Here is a 14,854-nt window from a genome sequence, read left to right on the forward strand (position 1 = left end):
TAGATTTTGATTGGTACAAAACTTAAAAATTGAGATAAATTAGGGCCCTTCTGAAAAGAAAAAGAATTTAGTGTTAATGAAGGCAAACTTTAATTCTGAAGAGGCTTACCTAAACTCAAGAGAATTTGTGTGCAGATAGGGAGGCACTTATATTTATAGGCGATCCCTCCATGAAATTGCCACTTTGTGAGCACTTTCTTTTTGGGTCTTGGCAGGGACTGGTCAAAAGAGCATCAGTATTCCACCAAAGAAGCTATCATTTTGGAAATTAAAATTATCCCGCCTAAATGAGAAGAGCCTGAGGCTGAACTCAAAGCCTATGTCACTGTTTTAAAGGGTCCACAGTTCTCTGAAATGAAGTGAACCTCAGCTCTTCCTCACAATCTGGGATACTTCCTCATTCTAGGTCCCAATTTTTATAGGGTTAAATGTCTGGACATTCAAGAACAGCTATAAGAGATTAATTATTAATTATTATTATTAATTAAGCAAACTCATGTCAGCAGGGTGGCAAGGTGAGTGAGGTAAGGAATATCCCACAGATGGACGGGATTCTCCTTAGTTTGGGTATGAGAAAATGGTACAAATCATCTTGAATTGAATGATCTAAGTAATCTTAAGATGGTCACCTGGTCCTATTAGACCAGTGATTGATTCAGAAGTACAAGAATATTTGGAGGGACTTTGCATATAGTTATTATGACTGCCACAATGGACTTGGTCTCCATGAGAAGGGGAATACAAGGATGGAGTTAACTTTCTATATGATTAAGCAACTGAACTTAGGATTCTGTAGATCCTAGCTCTCAGGTCTTACATACAGAACTTTGATAGTATTCCATCAAATTGATAAATACTGATTAGAATGAAGTAAGGATTCAAATGAATTATTTCTCAAATTTCAACTCACAAATGTATATTATTTCTTCCTTTATTTAAAACATGTAAATTTTCTTGACACATCCTAAGTATTCCTGAGTTGGGCTGGAAACTGGATCCCAATTCAAATTTGGCTTTCTAGGGCATCCCATTGGAGAAGGCCAGTAAGATGTAGATGGAAGCTCAGCTATAGCTAGGGGAAAAAAGAAAGAAGAAAAAATAATTGATACATTTAAGTATATGCTTCTGTGTGTGTGTGTGTGTGTGTGTGTGTGTGTGTGTGTGGGTGCATGTGTGTGTGTTTTTCTCCTGGCACTAAGGATTCATTATATCAAGGAATCATGGAAATGGTCACTGGTAAAACTGAGTCTTAAAGAGTTTTCTGAACATTTTGAAGGTAAGTGACTTGCCTATGTTTTCATGTTCTATATATTTCATAGGAAGGACTTCAATTCAAGTTTTCCTAGAAATCATCTAGTTGTTTTGAAATTCAAATCAGATAAAATATGAAATGCATATGTATATTTCAGATCTATGTTGATTTTGGAGCAACTCATCAAATTGTTTACATAATAGTATTCTTTTACCTTTGTAGTAAAAGTCAATATATGAGTTGCAATTATAGTTATATTCATGGTAGTCTATTTACTTAAGCTCCTGCTGAGTTGTATTTCTTATTTAATTATGTATATTGTTGCCTCTGGACTCACAATGAAACCAACCATGCCAATTATTTTATTTGACTATTTGAAGAAATGTAAATCATTCTTTGATTTAGCTATGACTTCTTTTTTTGTTGTTGTTATATCTATAACAGGAGTTGTATTCACCTGATAGCGTGAGAGTTGGACCTTTGTTCTGAATTTGGAGCTATGCCCCTAAAGAGTGTGTAAAAATGCTCACTGATATTGTCATTAATCTTGGATTATCGCTCACATCTGGAAAGTAAGGAATGCTTTCATAAAAGAATCAATGGTCACTTTACATTGGTGAAGAGGAGGGAGGTGGCACTGGACAAGCATCATAATGGAATTTTTTAAAGTATATTTACAAATCAGGCATAGCATAAAATTATGATAGTTTATTTATGAATCATTTGGACATACCATCATCAATTGTAGTTACAGGGTTTTCCAACTCCTGCTGCATCTGAAATAACATTAAAATTATATTTCAGAAAAATGAAGAAAATGAGGAATAAGATAATACAAAGGACTCAAGAAATCTTTTTTAAAAATTGCAGACATCCAAAGAAATTCTCCATCAGCTTTTGCAAAGTGATATAAAGTAGAGTATATTATGTGTCTAAAGTATTAGCAATCTTCTCAGCAATACAATGATTCAAGATTATTGTGAAGGACTTATGTTGAAAAATACTATCCACATCTGGATAGAGAAGGAACTGATTGTGTCAGAATACAGATTGAAGCAAATATATTTTTTACTTAATGTTTCTTCAGATAGGTGGGAGAAAATCTGTTTTTTTTGGTAGCAACATGACTTAGATGGAAGTGTTTTTGCATATCTTTACATGTAGCTTTTCAGTGGGAGGATAAAGTGTAGTTATGGTGGGGAGAGAGGAAGGAAGAGAATCTGGAACTCCAAGTTCTAAAAATAAATATAAAAATGATTGTCATGTAATTGGTTAAAGGAAAATATTAAATTTAAAATGGGAAAAATAAAATAAGAATTCCATTTAGAAAAACCCTAAAATTGTGGATGAAAATATTTCACCCAGCAAAGTTAAGTACACTATTGAATAAAAACAAAAGGACATTCAATAAAATGTCACATTTTCAGGATTTTCTCTCAAACAAACCTGGATTTAATAGAGAATTTTACATATAAGGGCCAATATAAAAAAAGAATTTCTCTCTTTCTCTTACACATGCGTTCATGTCAGTATGTTATCCCTTCTTGGCATAGACACACCAAGAAGGGTATAGTAATGCAACAAAAATCTTTAAAGAATTAAGAGGGGAAGGAAGAGGATAAGGTGGGGTACAGAAATGTATTTAACTGAATAGCATTGGGATAAGAGGTGTAGATTAATATGTATAGGATTAAGAGGAAGGTATAAGGCTAGAGGAGAAGATAAAAATGATATCCATGGTGTTTGGGCAGGGGTCAGGGGCAGCTTGGAGATAAAGTAATAACAAGGCCAGTCAACAGATAGAAGTCAAGTAGAACAGTTAGAAAGGATGGTGAAAAGAAGATACAAACACCAATATAATACCAATGATCAGGAGCAAAATTTATTTTTAAAAATATATAAAAAGTAATCATTGAACTCTGACAAAATCAAAGTTGAAAAAAGATTATAGTAAGAATGAAATCTACATTATGTCAACCATATTAATATTTTAGAAAAATATATGTGTAGGTACATATAAGTATATGTGAGTATATATTATATATATTTGGCTTAACTGAAGCTTTCTTTGGAAAGGTCGAGAAAAGAAGGAAAGGTACATAAAAATAAAAAATTACACAGTAGAGAGCAAAAGAAAACCTAGAAGGAAGCAAAACTAGAAGAAAACTGGACATTTATGAATATAATGCCTTTTATATTATATACATGTAGGGGAGTGAAACTGTGTTTCCTTTAACATTATCACTGTGAAACTGTTCCCTTTGATCTATACAAAAAGAGAGTTGGGAGTCTCAGGCATTCCTGGGAACACAAGTTAAGCATCATTATTCTATCAGAAATCTTGGTCAAAAAGCACTCCATTAATCTTTTGGGGATGCCAGAACCTTTCTGGAAATTCCAATGGGAGATCTGGGTCAGATACTGATAAGCATTTAGACCTGGGGACTTTGGCTTCTTTTTTCAACCTGAAACTTGAGCATCAAGATTCCTATTTAAAGGGCAAATTCTGAACTCATTCATTGCAGAATGTCCAAAGGATTCTGCCTGCTGAGAAGGCATTCTCATCTCAGTGCCAGCCTCAATTTCCCTATTAGGACTTTGCCACTAAAGAAGTCAGTGTCTTAGAAAACTAGCTTCCAATCCAACAATAAACTTCCATGTTTGCCAATTAATAGTTCAGGTTCTTGAATTCTATCACAAAGAACTTGCACCTCTGAACAAAAGGGGATTTCCACAACTCTCTGACTGCTACTAACCTCATCATATGTTTCCTTGAATTAAAATTTGTTGCTAAATATTTTGAATGCTTCCCAGTGTTCTATCCAGCACATGACAAGGTTGTTGTTTTTTTTTTATCTGTTTTTTTTTCTTATTTTATGTTTAAGTTTTAAGTCAATAAATACATACAAAAGAAAGGAAATGATTTTAACATGCTAAATTATTGAACCCCATTTAATAAGAAAAAATATATTAAATTGGTTTTCTCAAATTCCATCTTCCTAATCCTTTAAAATATAGTGTAAACTACAGGATTTTTCTTCCCATCAGGTTTGTATCATTGGAGTAAACAATGATTACAAAAAAAAAAAAAAAAAAAAAAAAAAAGAATAAAAAAAAGCATTAATATGGAGGATATTTTTTTAATAGTTTTAGACCAATGTGCTTCAAGTCACAAAGAGAGATTCAAAAAGAACATTAATGAATGTAGACTACATACCTTTTCATGATTAAATCATCATTAGATTAAAGGACTGACAGTTGTGGATTTTTAAAAAAATATTTAAAATATAACCTTTAAACTTAAAAAAAAAAAAACCCTAAAAACTTTAAAACATTATCAAGAATTTTAAATTATTATTATGTAAATGTGTGTGGAATAGAGAGCAATAAGGTGAAGATTTTTACAGGATTATATGTATTATTTTTCTATATTTTGTTTTCATTTTTTCTGTGTTTCTTCTATTGATGGTGGTTGAGATCCCTTTAAGATTCCTTTCTGATTCCCCAACCCCCATGGCTGACCTTTGATTCACAAATGCTAGCCAAAAAGCATCCTTTTAAATTCCAATGATAATCGGGCCCAACCCCCACTGGATCTGAATTAACTTGAGTTTTTCCCAACCCCCACAGTTTAAACCCATTGAATTCTACTCAACACTGACCCTGGCTGAAAGCTTGCCAGGAGCTTGGGACTCCACCAACAAGCCCCCTTTAAGTATAAAAAGAGCCAAACTGGAGCTATCTATTTGCAGGAGCCCTTCCCCACAAAACATGCTATTCTTCTGGCCATGTAAGGGTTCCTGCCCACCCAGCAACTACCTTTGGCCCTGGCATCTTTCTACATTTAACTTTATTTCCAAATTTCTACAATAAACCGTTTTATCAATCTAGTTTTCATGACTGTCAATTCATTTCCAGGGGACACTGCACTGTATTGGGACTATCTTTGCACAGACCACAACAGGGTTCCCCCTTTCCTATCTCTCATCACTATGACCTCTATATTATGTGTAGGCTCATATTTACTTGAGCATTGGCCAGCTATAACCATATTTACTTAACCTGAGCTGATGACATTTATCAGTATTTGACATTTATGGATATTTAATCTATTAGCTGGACCACTATCTGCTTCATTAAGCCTGAAGGGGTGATTTTCTGTTTCCTAGAAATCAGGAGATTATGGGGAAACAGAAACCTTCCATTGCAATCTCTCCAAATAGCAACAACCCATTAGATGCCTTTCCTCCCCTTCTCAATGCCATCTTACTTGTGATGTAATCTCTTGTGTAAAAGTTATGTATTTTTACTACTTCTTTAGCCCTCCAACTGGGAGCTTTCTTTCTCTTTCTTATCTGGAGATGGGAGGGCTCATCTTTGGAAGGTTTTCAATAAACAAATTTTCTGCCTTCTACTGAATGGTCTCTGAGTAGTCATTTTGGGTAAGGGTCTTCTATATCCCTCACAAAGTGATCATTTTTTTTATCACAAAAATACATAGGCATGGAAATCAACTAAACAGAATATTTTATATTAAATCTTTAGCATCAAAGAGGAGAAAATAAGATCTAAATGACTACCTTTGCAAAGCAGGCTTCCCTGCCATTTATTGAAGTCTGTGTTTCTCCAAAAAAATATTTTGAATTTCTTCCAGAAAGGTCGAGATAATTATCAAGAACATGGTCCTGAAGTGGCTCCACAAAGGAACTTGTAGTAAATCTGTTGATTAAAGTTATACTCTTTAGTATTTCATTCTAAAATGTCTGCATTTTAGTATGCAATAACTAGTCTCTCATTAGTTCTGTGAACATTTCAAAGCATATAAAGGGCTAACATTTTTTTTTAATGGTTGTAGTTTTTCGTTAATACTATCACAATTGTGACTTGTCCCTGAATAGTTTCTTCACTCTGAAAACAATTACAGTATATAAAGTTATAAAAGTTTTTACTCAATTGAATTATTTCCATTAAGATCCTATAATGGTACAAAGAAAATTAGTGAAGAAAAAGTTGTTGTTGTTTTCCAGAATGGTCCAGGGAAAGACACACACACACACACACACACACACACACACACACACACACACAAATAACAAAAAAAATACTTGCAAATCCTGGATTCCTTATTAATCTGATTTTAAAGAAGCCACTAAAAGCACTTTATTACATAAATTCATATGGAAATTACTAAAGTAGTTTTAAGGGACCAGTTAGCAACCAAATCAAGGTTAAAACAAAGACTATGCTGAAGCTAAAAAAAAAAAAAAAAATAGTTTTGAGGCTCTCAAATGGATGCAGACCACAAAATCGCCATTGTCATTGTGCAAAGGAGACTCACCTATTCTGCTTTTTTAAAAAATAAATATTACCTTGGTTATACAATACTTTAATTTAAATTCCAATGGGGGCTAAGTCCTACAGTCCTGGTTGTCACTATTAGGACAAGAGTAGTTACAATGTCTAATATATTTCTATGACTGATACTGTTAATACATATCCCAAAACACTTTAAAACTTTTAGTCTTGTAATTTCGTGAAATCATAATAATGTTATTCTAATTTTCAACTTTCTCATTCCATCCTCGAAGGGCTAATCTGTTTCACATAGTGAAAAGAAATAATAGGGCATATAAATGTGACATGATTAAAAATTAGTAACTTTTATTGGATCCTTATCATTGCATTAAGCACTAACCAGGCTTCCTAAAAGTTCCTTAATCAAACATCCTGATTTTAAAGATGAAGCAAGGTAAAGTGATTTGTCTTAGTGAAGAAGATACCCTGAAATGCTAAAAATCCTTGAAGGAGAAAATCTCCTTCAATTCTGCCTCAGTTTGGAATCCTGCCCCTGGGAAACAAGACAAGCAATGTCATTCTATTATCTAGGTGGGGCTGATTTAGGCCTGAGCAAAAGAATTCCAACCCTATTCAATTATTTCCTATTCAATTCAAATTTCAGCTGAAGCTGAAACCCAGCTTGTAGATGAGCCAACTTGGAACTCCACCCTCTAGCCCCCATCAGCTTGTAGCCAAAGTTCCTATTATAAAAGAGCCAATCTAAAACCCTCTCTTTGCAGAAGTTCTAAACATGACAAGCTATGCCATGCTAGACTACACCATGCTATGCCAAGGAAGCCTCTGCCCACTGGAATAATATTCTTTTCCAGTGTTACCCTCTCTTTACCCTCACTTATTTCCCTAAAGAGACTTTATGCCTTTCTGTCAGGATTTCTAACCTTAATTCCCAATCCCTATAAAAAACCTCTTTTGTCAATCTAAGTTTTTGGGTTTTTAAATTCCTTTACATAGAATCTCTGCATTGCCAGAAGAAGGTTCCCCAAAACTCCCTACCCTTGTGCTGAATCCCAAGAGGGTGCAGGGGAGCCAAACCTCTCCATTCGGTTTCCTGAACCACAAACCTACCACTAGACCTTTTCATTTAAGTCCCTGATCACCAGAAAATCTCATTTTGGTTCCCTAAATCTAGAACTTGTCATTTGATTCTCTACTAAATGGAACCCCAAAACCTAAACTTCATCATATTTTTGGTTCCCATATTGGGAGCCCCAAAATTAGACCTCACCTCATCACCAGGGCATACAGGTACAAGCACCAGAGGAAGATTTGAAGCAAAGTCCTCTGACTCTGTAGCCAGGGTACCATCTTCCCACTGCATTCCTTTGTACCTAGTTAACATTTTAAAATATATTTTACTAATATTTATACAAGTATAATCTCTACAGTTAACCCCCCCCCAATTCCTGTTGAGGTCACAGATATGGTCATTAATGATTTGTTACATTCCAAATGGAAAAATTACTAATATTTTTTCAGGTCCCAATTATATATTCATTTTTATTTTATACTTTTTATTTTGTTTTATTTTTTTAACATTGACCCTTGAAAAAACCCTTGTGTTCCAATTTCTGGCTCCTTTCTCACCCCATTCCCCAGATATCAAGAAATCCAATATAAATTAAACATGATAAAAATATAAATTAAATATGATATAGGCATACATATTAAATACAATTATCTTGTTGCACACACACAGATAAGATCTAAAAGTTAAAAAAGAGAGAGAAAGAGAAAGAGAGAGAGAGAGAGAGAGAGAGAGAGAGAGAGAGAGAGAGAGAGAGAGAGAGAGAGAGAGAGAAAAGAAAATTCAATCAAAACACAGCAAAAAGAGTGAAAATGCTGTTATACACCATCAGTTTCCACAGTCCTCTCTCTGGGTGTAGATGGCTCCCATCATCCCAAGATCATCAACAGACCTGAATCATCTCACTGGAGAAAAGGGTCACATTCATGAAAATTGATTATCGTATAACTTTGCCATATATAATAATTGCCTGGTTCTGCTCATTTCACTTAGCATCAGTTTATGTATGTCTCCCCTGGTCTCTCTGAAATCATTGTGTTGATTTTTTCTTACAGAACAATAATATTCCATGACATTCATATACCATAACTTATTCAGCCATATTCCAACTGATGGACATCCACAAAGGTTCCAGTTTCTTGCCACTACAAAAGGAGCTGCCACATTTTTGCATATGTGGGTCCCTTTCCCTCCTTTAAGATATTTTCAGGACATAACACCATAGAAACATTGCTGGATCAAAGGGTATGCAGTTTGATAATTTTTTGAGTAGACCTCTGTCCAGAATGGGTGGTTCCATTCACAGTTCCATCAAAAATGTATCAATGTCCCAGTTTTCCCACATCCCCTCCAACATTGTTCATTATTGTTTCCTGTCATCTTAGCCAATCTGACAGGTATGCAGTGGTATCTCAGAATCGTCTTAATTTGCATTTCTCTGATCAATAGTGATTTGGAACTCCTTTTCACATGACTAGAAATGGTTTCAGCTTGGGTCCTTTGACCCAAATGGAAAAATTTAAAAGCAATTAAAAGTTTAAGTATTTTTTCTTCCTTTCTGTGTTTAGGTGTACCTGTATTCTTGAAAATAATCCTTTTTGCATCTCTCTAGTTTTGCTTTAGTCTCTTGATGTGATATTTGCATTTTTAAGAATTCAGCTTCCAGTTCTTGAATCTAAACAAAATGTAAAACAAGAAGAAACTTAACAAAAATGCCTAATTCTATCTTAAAAATTATAAATTTTTTGTTACCATATTCTGCTAGTTTTCCTTCTATTTTCAGTCAGTGATTCAGAGAGCAATTCTGAATTCCTAAAAATAGATTCTAACTTTGAAGGAACTCATGATCAAGGTCAACTAAATTACATTTGAATATTTTAAGAAAAGATTATTTCTATTGGATGATAGTTCACTAGTTCTTTTCCTAGAGCTAATATGTTAGATCATTATAAAATCAATGGTTATTTTGAAAAAAAATATCTCCAGAATTTTTCAATATGTTTTCTTCCAATTTAAATATTAACCAAACAAAAATAAAAAAAAAAACTCATGCTTAATTTTTTTTATATTATGTCAATTATTTTTTTTTAAACTTAATAGTATATATGATTATTTTTACTTAAGATTTCAAAGGTATAAAAAAGAACCTGGATGGATAAATAAAAATAGATTTGGAGGGGAAAGAATTATACACTAAATTATGTGAAAACTTCAAAATAAAGATTTGGTTCATGACATGGAACCATGACTAGATATCCATCAGAGTTTCCAAAAGTATGATATTTATTATATGAATTAACAACGGGAAAGATTACGTCCCTATGGGGACTTACAATTTAGCAAGAAGAAAGAGAGAAGATGTTGTGAGCTAGAAAGTACCAAGAAAGGATTCAGCAAAAATCTTCAATATAAGAACATCTTTTATATGGAAAATATAATATTAGGGGGTTCACATCATCTCAGGGGAGGAGGGAAAATAAAGACAGGAACAAGGATATATATTGAGGTGTAGAGATTGCCTTGAACACAGTAATAAAGACAGTCTGGGAAAGCTTATGTTTCTGTCATAGGCATCTTAAAGATGCTAATTCAAGGTAATCTGAGCTCATAATGATTGCCTTAACTATGGTTATAAGACTATCTGGGAAACAAAGTATCCAGGATATGTAACTTCATATTTCTTGACAAGGGAAGAGAATCATCTTTTTTCAGAATTTACAACAGAAGGCAATAGTTTCTTTATCTTTTTTATATTGATATCAATAGAATAAAATAAATACGTATGTTTTAATAATAAAGGGTAAAAGGCAGAGGGAAATTTTTTTAAAAGATTCTGGATTTAGACTATGGGAAAAATCATAAATCTGTATTTACATGGAAATAGTTTAAAAAGATAAAAATGATAAATAAAATAACCTGTAAGAATAGATTGCCTCTATTTGTTTTTCAGACTCTGGCTTCACTTGTACTTTAATCTTTGGTCTATATTGTTCCACTTGATTGTATTTTAATTTAGGTCCTTGTAAATGATGATCAAGATCCAGCCTGTCACATTTCATACTTTCTTCTTTAAGCTTTGTATTCATATGTTCCAAGTATCTATTTTGTGAAATTATTTCTTCCAATTGTTTCTTAAGGTATTCAACCTGTTTCCACAAAGTATCAGTTTAAGAAATTACAGAATTAAAAGAAATTTCTTTCAACTTAAATACTAATATTGAAAACGATGAAGATTCAATTATTTGTAATTCAGTTGTAAGGAAATATGTTATTATCCTTATCTAACAGCTATAAAATGTTTTTCCTAAAATGATTATTAAAACAAATTAATATATCCAAGATAGAAGATAGAAAGAAGAAATCATTACTACGTGACTAGCTTTTATATAAAGTGAAGAATACGCATTTAGTACTTCCTTCCATATTGTCTTCTGGATTCTCTCATTTTTTTCATGTGTCTTTTCTCTCCAGCTCTTAGTACAATGAGCAAATAACCAAGGAAATTCGGATGAATTGTTGATGAATATCAACAAATCCTTCTTAAGTTGTGTTAAGCCTAAAGAAATAATAGATCTTAAAAGGAATTTGCAAAGAAATAATTCCTTTTTATCATTCTAACAAGAACAATTTTTCTAAGAGCAATAGACTTTACTAAAAAGAAAATAAATTTAGGCTAATTAGAAGGTCACTAAGGTGTAAAGTGCAATTGTAGTACCAGAGAAAATAATATGTCTCTCATCTACAAAACTCTGGTAATAGTATCCAGGGATTATGCTACATTTAACAGAGGTTTTATTGTGTAGGTGCTCTCTTCATGTTTCCAAATGGCCCAACAACTGTAAGACACCAAATTTAATGACAGAAGAATAAATTTGTTTCTAGCCACTTGTCATTGGTAAAAAAAAAAAAAAAAAAAAAACAAACAGATGGGGTGAGAGTAGTAATTACTAATCTGAAATACAAAATCCTAGGTCCATGTGAATAATTCTTAAGGACATTCTCTTTTCCAAAAGGTACCTTTATTTATCAGTAAAATTTATAGACAAAATGATGAGGTAAAACAGGTACCCAGGAGGGGTAGATAGAAATAGATTTGGGAAATCTCAAATCTATTTTGGGAGACCAATAGAATTAGTAAAGAAAGGAATTTCGAAGAAACCATTAAAGAAATATGCTGCAAGATACCATTGAATGGGGGGGAGGGGACACTTATACATTGTTGGTGGAATTGTGAATACATCCAGCCATTCTAGAGAATGATTTGCAACTATGCTTAAAAAGTTATCAAACTGTGCATACCCTTTGACCCAGCAGTATTGCTACTGGGTTTGTATCCCAAAGAGATGTTAAAGAAGGGAAAGGGACCTGTATGTGCAAAAATGTTTGTGGCAGCCCTCTTTGTGGTGGCCAGAAATTGGAAACTACGTGGATGCCCCTCAAGTGGAGAATGGCTGAGTAAATGGTGGTATATGAATATTATGGAATATTATTGTTATGTCAGAAGTGACCAACAGGATGATTTCAGAAAGACCTGGAGAGAATTACATGAACTTAGGCTGAGTGAAATGAGCAGGACCAGAAAATCAACAACTATACTATATGATGATCAATTCTGATGGATGTGGCCGTCTTCAACAATGAGATGAGCCAAATCAGTTCCAATAGAGCAGTAATGAACTGAACCAGCTACACCCAGTGAAAGAACTCTGGGAAATGACTATGAACCACTACATAGAACTCTCAATCCCTCTATTTTTGTCTGGCTGCATTTTTAATTTCCTTCACAGGCTAATTGTACACTATTTCAAAGCCTGAGTCTTTTTGTACAGCAAAATAACTGTTTGGATATTTAACTTATACTTTAACATATTTAACATATATTGGTCAACCTGCCATCTGGGGGAAGAGGTGGGGGGAAGGAGGGGAAAAGTTGGAACAAAAGGTTTTGCAATTGTCAATGCTGAAAAATTCCCTATGCATATATCTTGTAATAAAAAGCTATAATAAAAATATTGTACTATAAATGCTAGCTTTAGCAATAAGAGAAGAAAAATAAATTGAAGGAATTGGAGTAGGTTACAAGAAAACAAAACTGTCAATCTTTGCACATAATATCATGGTATATTTAGAGAATCCTAGAAAATCAACTCCAAAAAAAAAAAAAAAAAAAAAAAAAACCTAATAGCAACAATTATCAATTTAAGCAAATTTGCAACATATAAAATAATACCTCATAAATCATCATTTCTATACGTCACCAATAAAGCCCTGCTAGTAGCAAGAGATGGACAGTCAAATTCCACATAAAATTACAATAGCCAATATAAAATATTCAGGAGTCCATCTGCCAAAACTAAGCCAGGAACTATATGGACATAATTACAAAACACATTAGACACAAATAAATTTAGATTTAAACCATTGAAGAATATTAAGTGCTCATGTATACTCCAAGCAAATACAATAAAAATGACAATTCTACATAAATTAATCTTCTTATTCAGTGTCATGCCAATCAAAATGCCTAGAAATCATAGTGCTAGAAAAATAATAAAATGTATCTGGTAGAACAAAACATGAAGAATTTCAAAGAATTTAATGAAAAAAAATGCAAAGAAAGTTGGCCTTGCTGGATCAGATCTAAAACTATATTTGAAGCAGTGACCTTCTTAACCAACCAATATTGGATAAGAAATAGAGTAGTAGATCAGTGCAATAGGTTAGGTTCACAAAACAAAATAGTGACTAAGAATGCACTATTTGACAAAAATTGCTAGGGAAACTGGAAAATAGTATGGAAGAAACTAGCTATTGACCAATATCAAACACCCTAAAGCAAGAAAACAAATATATTCATGATTTAGACAAAAAGGGTGATATTATAAGCAAATGAGGAAAAAAAGGACTGTCAGATCGGTGAAGAAAGATAAAATTTATGGCCAAAGAAGAAATAGAGAACATAATGTGAAATGCAAAATTGATCATTTTGATTATACTAAATTAAAATTTTCTTGATTTCTAGGGGAGAGGATCAGGGAAGGGAGGGAGAAAAATTTGGAACGCAAGGTTTTTCAAGGGTGAATGTTGAAAACCATCTTTGAATGTATTTATTTATTTATTTATTTAGTATTTTCCCCAGTTACATTTAATAGTTGTTTTTTTTTTTTTTTAATTAACATTTCTTTTTAAAATTTTTGGATTCTAGGTTCTCTCCATTATTCCAAGCAGCAATTAAGAAACCACTTGTGAAGATATGCAAATAAGATAAGGCTTCATCTACTTTAGAATTGGAATAGGCCTGAAGGTCCTTGAGTACTGACTCAAAGACTAACCAAAGTTCCCTTTCTGCTTTCTTCCCATGATAACATTTTCTCCCTACTTCAATCAAATATGGCAACTATGTACTTATTGGACAAGTTCAATTTCCTGGGTAGTTCGTATGTTAAGAATGTAAGACCTTCATCCATTGAGTATGATGGTCAGTGGTGGGAAGGGTGTTTGCATTAGGGACTGTTTTATACTTGAAATAGTATATTCCAAAAGTGACTCCTCCTTTCGATTGCTTATTTGTTGAGAGGGATGCCCAATTCTCAAGAGAACATACAGTGAACTTTTGATTTGCACCTAGAGATCTTTCCAGCTATTTAGTAAATGGTGACCATCACCATTCTGAGCCACACAATTTTGGGGGCTCATCTGGGATCACATGACTTGGTGAGTAGGCAAACACTTGGGTGCTAGCAGGGCAGCACCCTGCCCTGATTTTGGCAGCCCGCCAACATCTGGCTTCTCCTTGCTCTCCAAAGTAATGTATGCCTGAAATGGGAGAGACTCAAGGCAAAGCAAAATTGAGAAACTTCACAATAAAATTCCAACCAGCTAAATGTAAGGATTGATCAGTCAAGCAATTTGCTGCCCAGCAACCCAGAGGGAAGACCCTTTTGCACCCCTTTATTCAAGTTACAGACTCTGGAGGGCTGCTCTGGACAAGATAGGATAGGCCTTCTTGGGTGACTGGAGTGAATTGGGGACAATGGGCATATTTGGGCATTTTGGAATTAAGATTCCATCCAAATTCAATGGATGTGGCCCAGTCACAGCCACCCCTTGTGGAGAAAAATTTAGAAAAATGATCAGAAAATACAGGGAAAAATAATCCTTTGGGAGATAAGCATTTGGAACAAACTGCCAAATTATAAAAGAAAGAGCAAGAAAAAGAT

At 33.6% G+C, this 14,854-nt stretch overlaps 1 long non-coding RNA gene across 2 annotated transcripts; it reads right to left on the minus strand.

The window, feature by feature from the left end:
* Positions 1-652: 652 nt before the first annotated feature.
* Positions 653-10,828, minus strand: LOC141544600 (uncharacterized). 2 transcript variants are annotated; one of them, XR_012482679.1, is made up of 6 exons: positions 10,551-10,828; positions 9,209-9,309; positions 7,836-7,938; positions 5,833-5,971; positions 1,986-2,028; positions 653-1,072 (listed from the first exon to the last, which is right to left on the minus strand). It is a non-coding gene; the product is annotated as an uncharacterized LOC141544600 (long non-coding RNA). The 2 variants fall into 2 exon arrangements; XR_012482680.1 differs by lacking the exon at positions 7,836-7,938 and having other exon boundaries at positions 654-1,072; positions 10,551-10,827.
* Positions 10,829-14,854: the final 4,026 nt, after the last annotated feature.

The sequence above is a fragment of the Sminthopsis crassicaudata genome, chromosome 5 (genome assembly GCF_048593235.1).
Source record: "Sminthopsis crassicaudata isolate SCR6 chromosome 5, ASM4859323v1, whole genome shotgun sequence".
Lineage (NCBI taxonomy): Eukaryota > Metazoa > Chordata > Mammalia > Dasyuromorphia > Dasyuridae > Sminthopsis > Sminthopsis crassicaudata.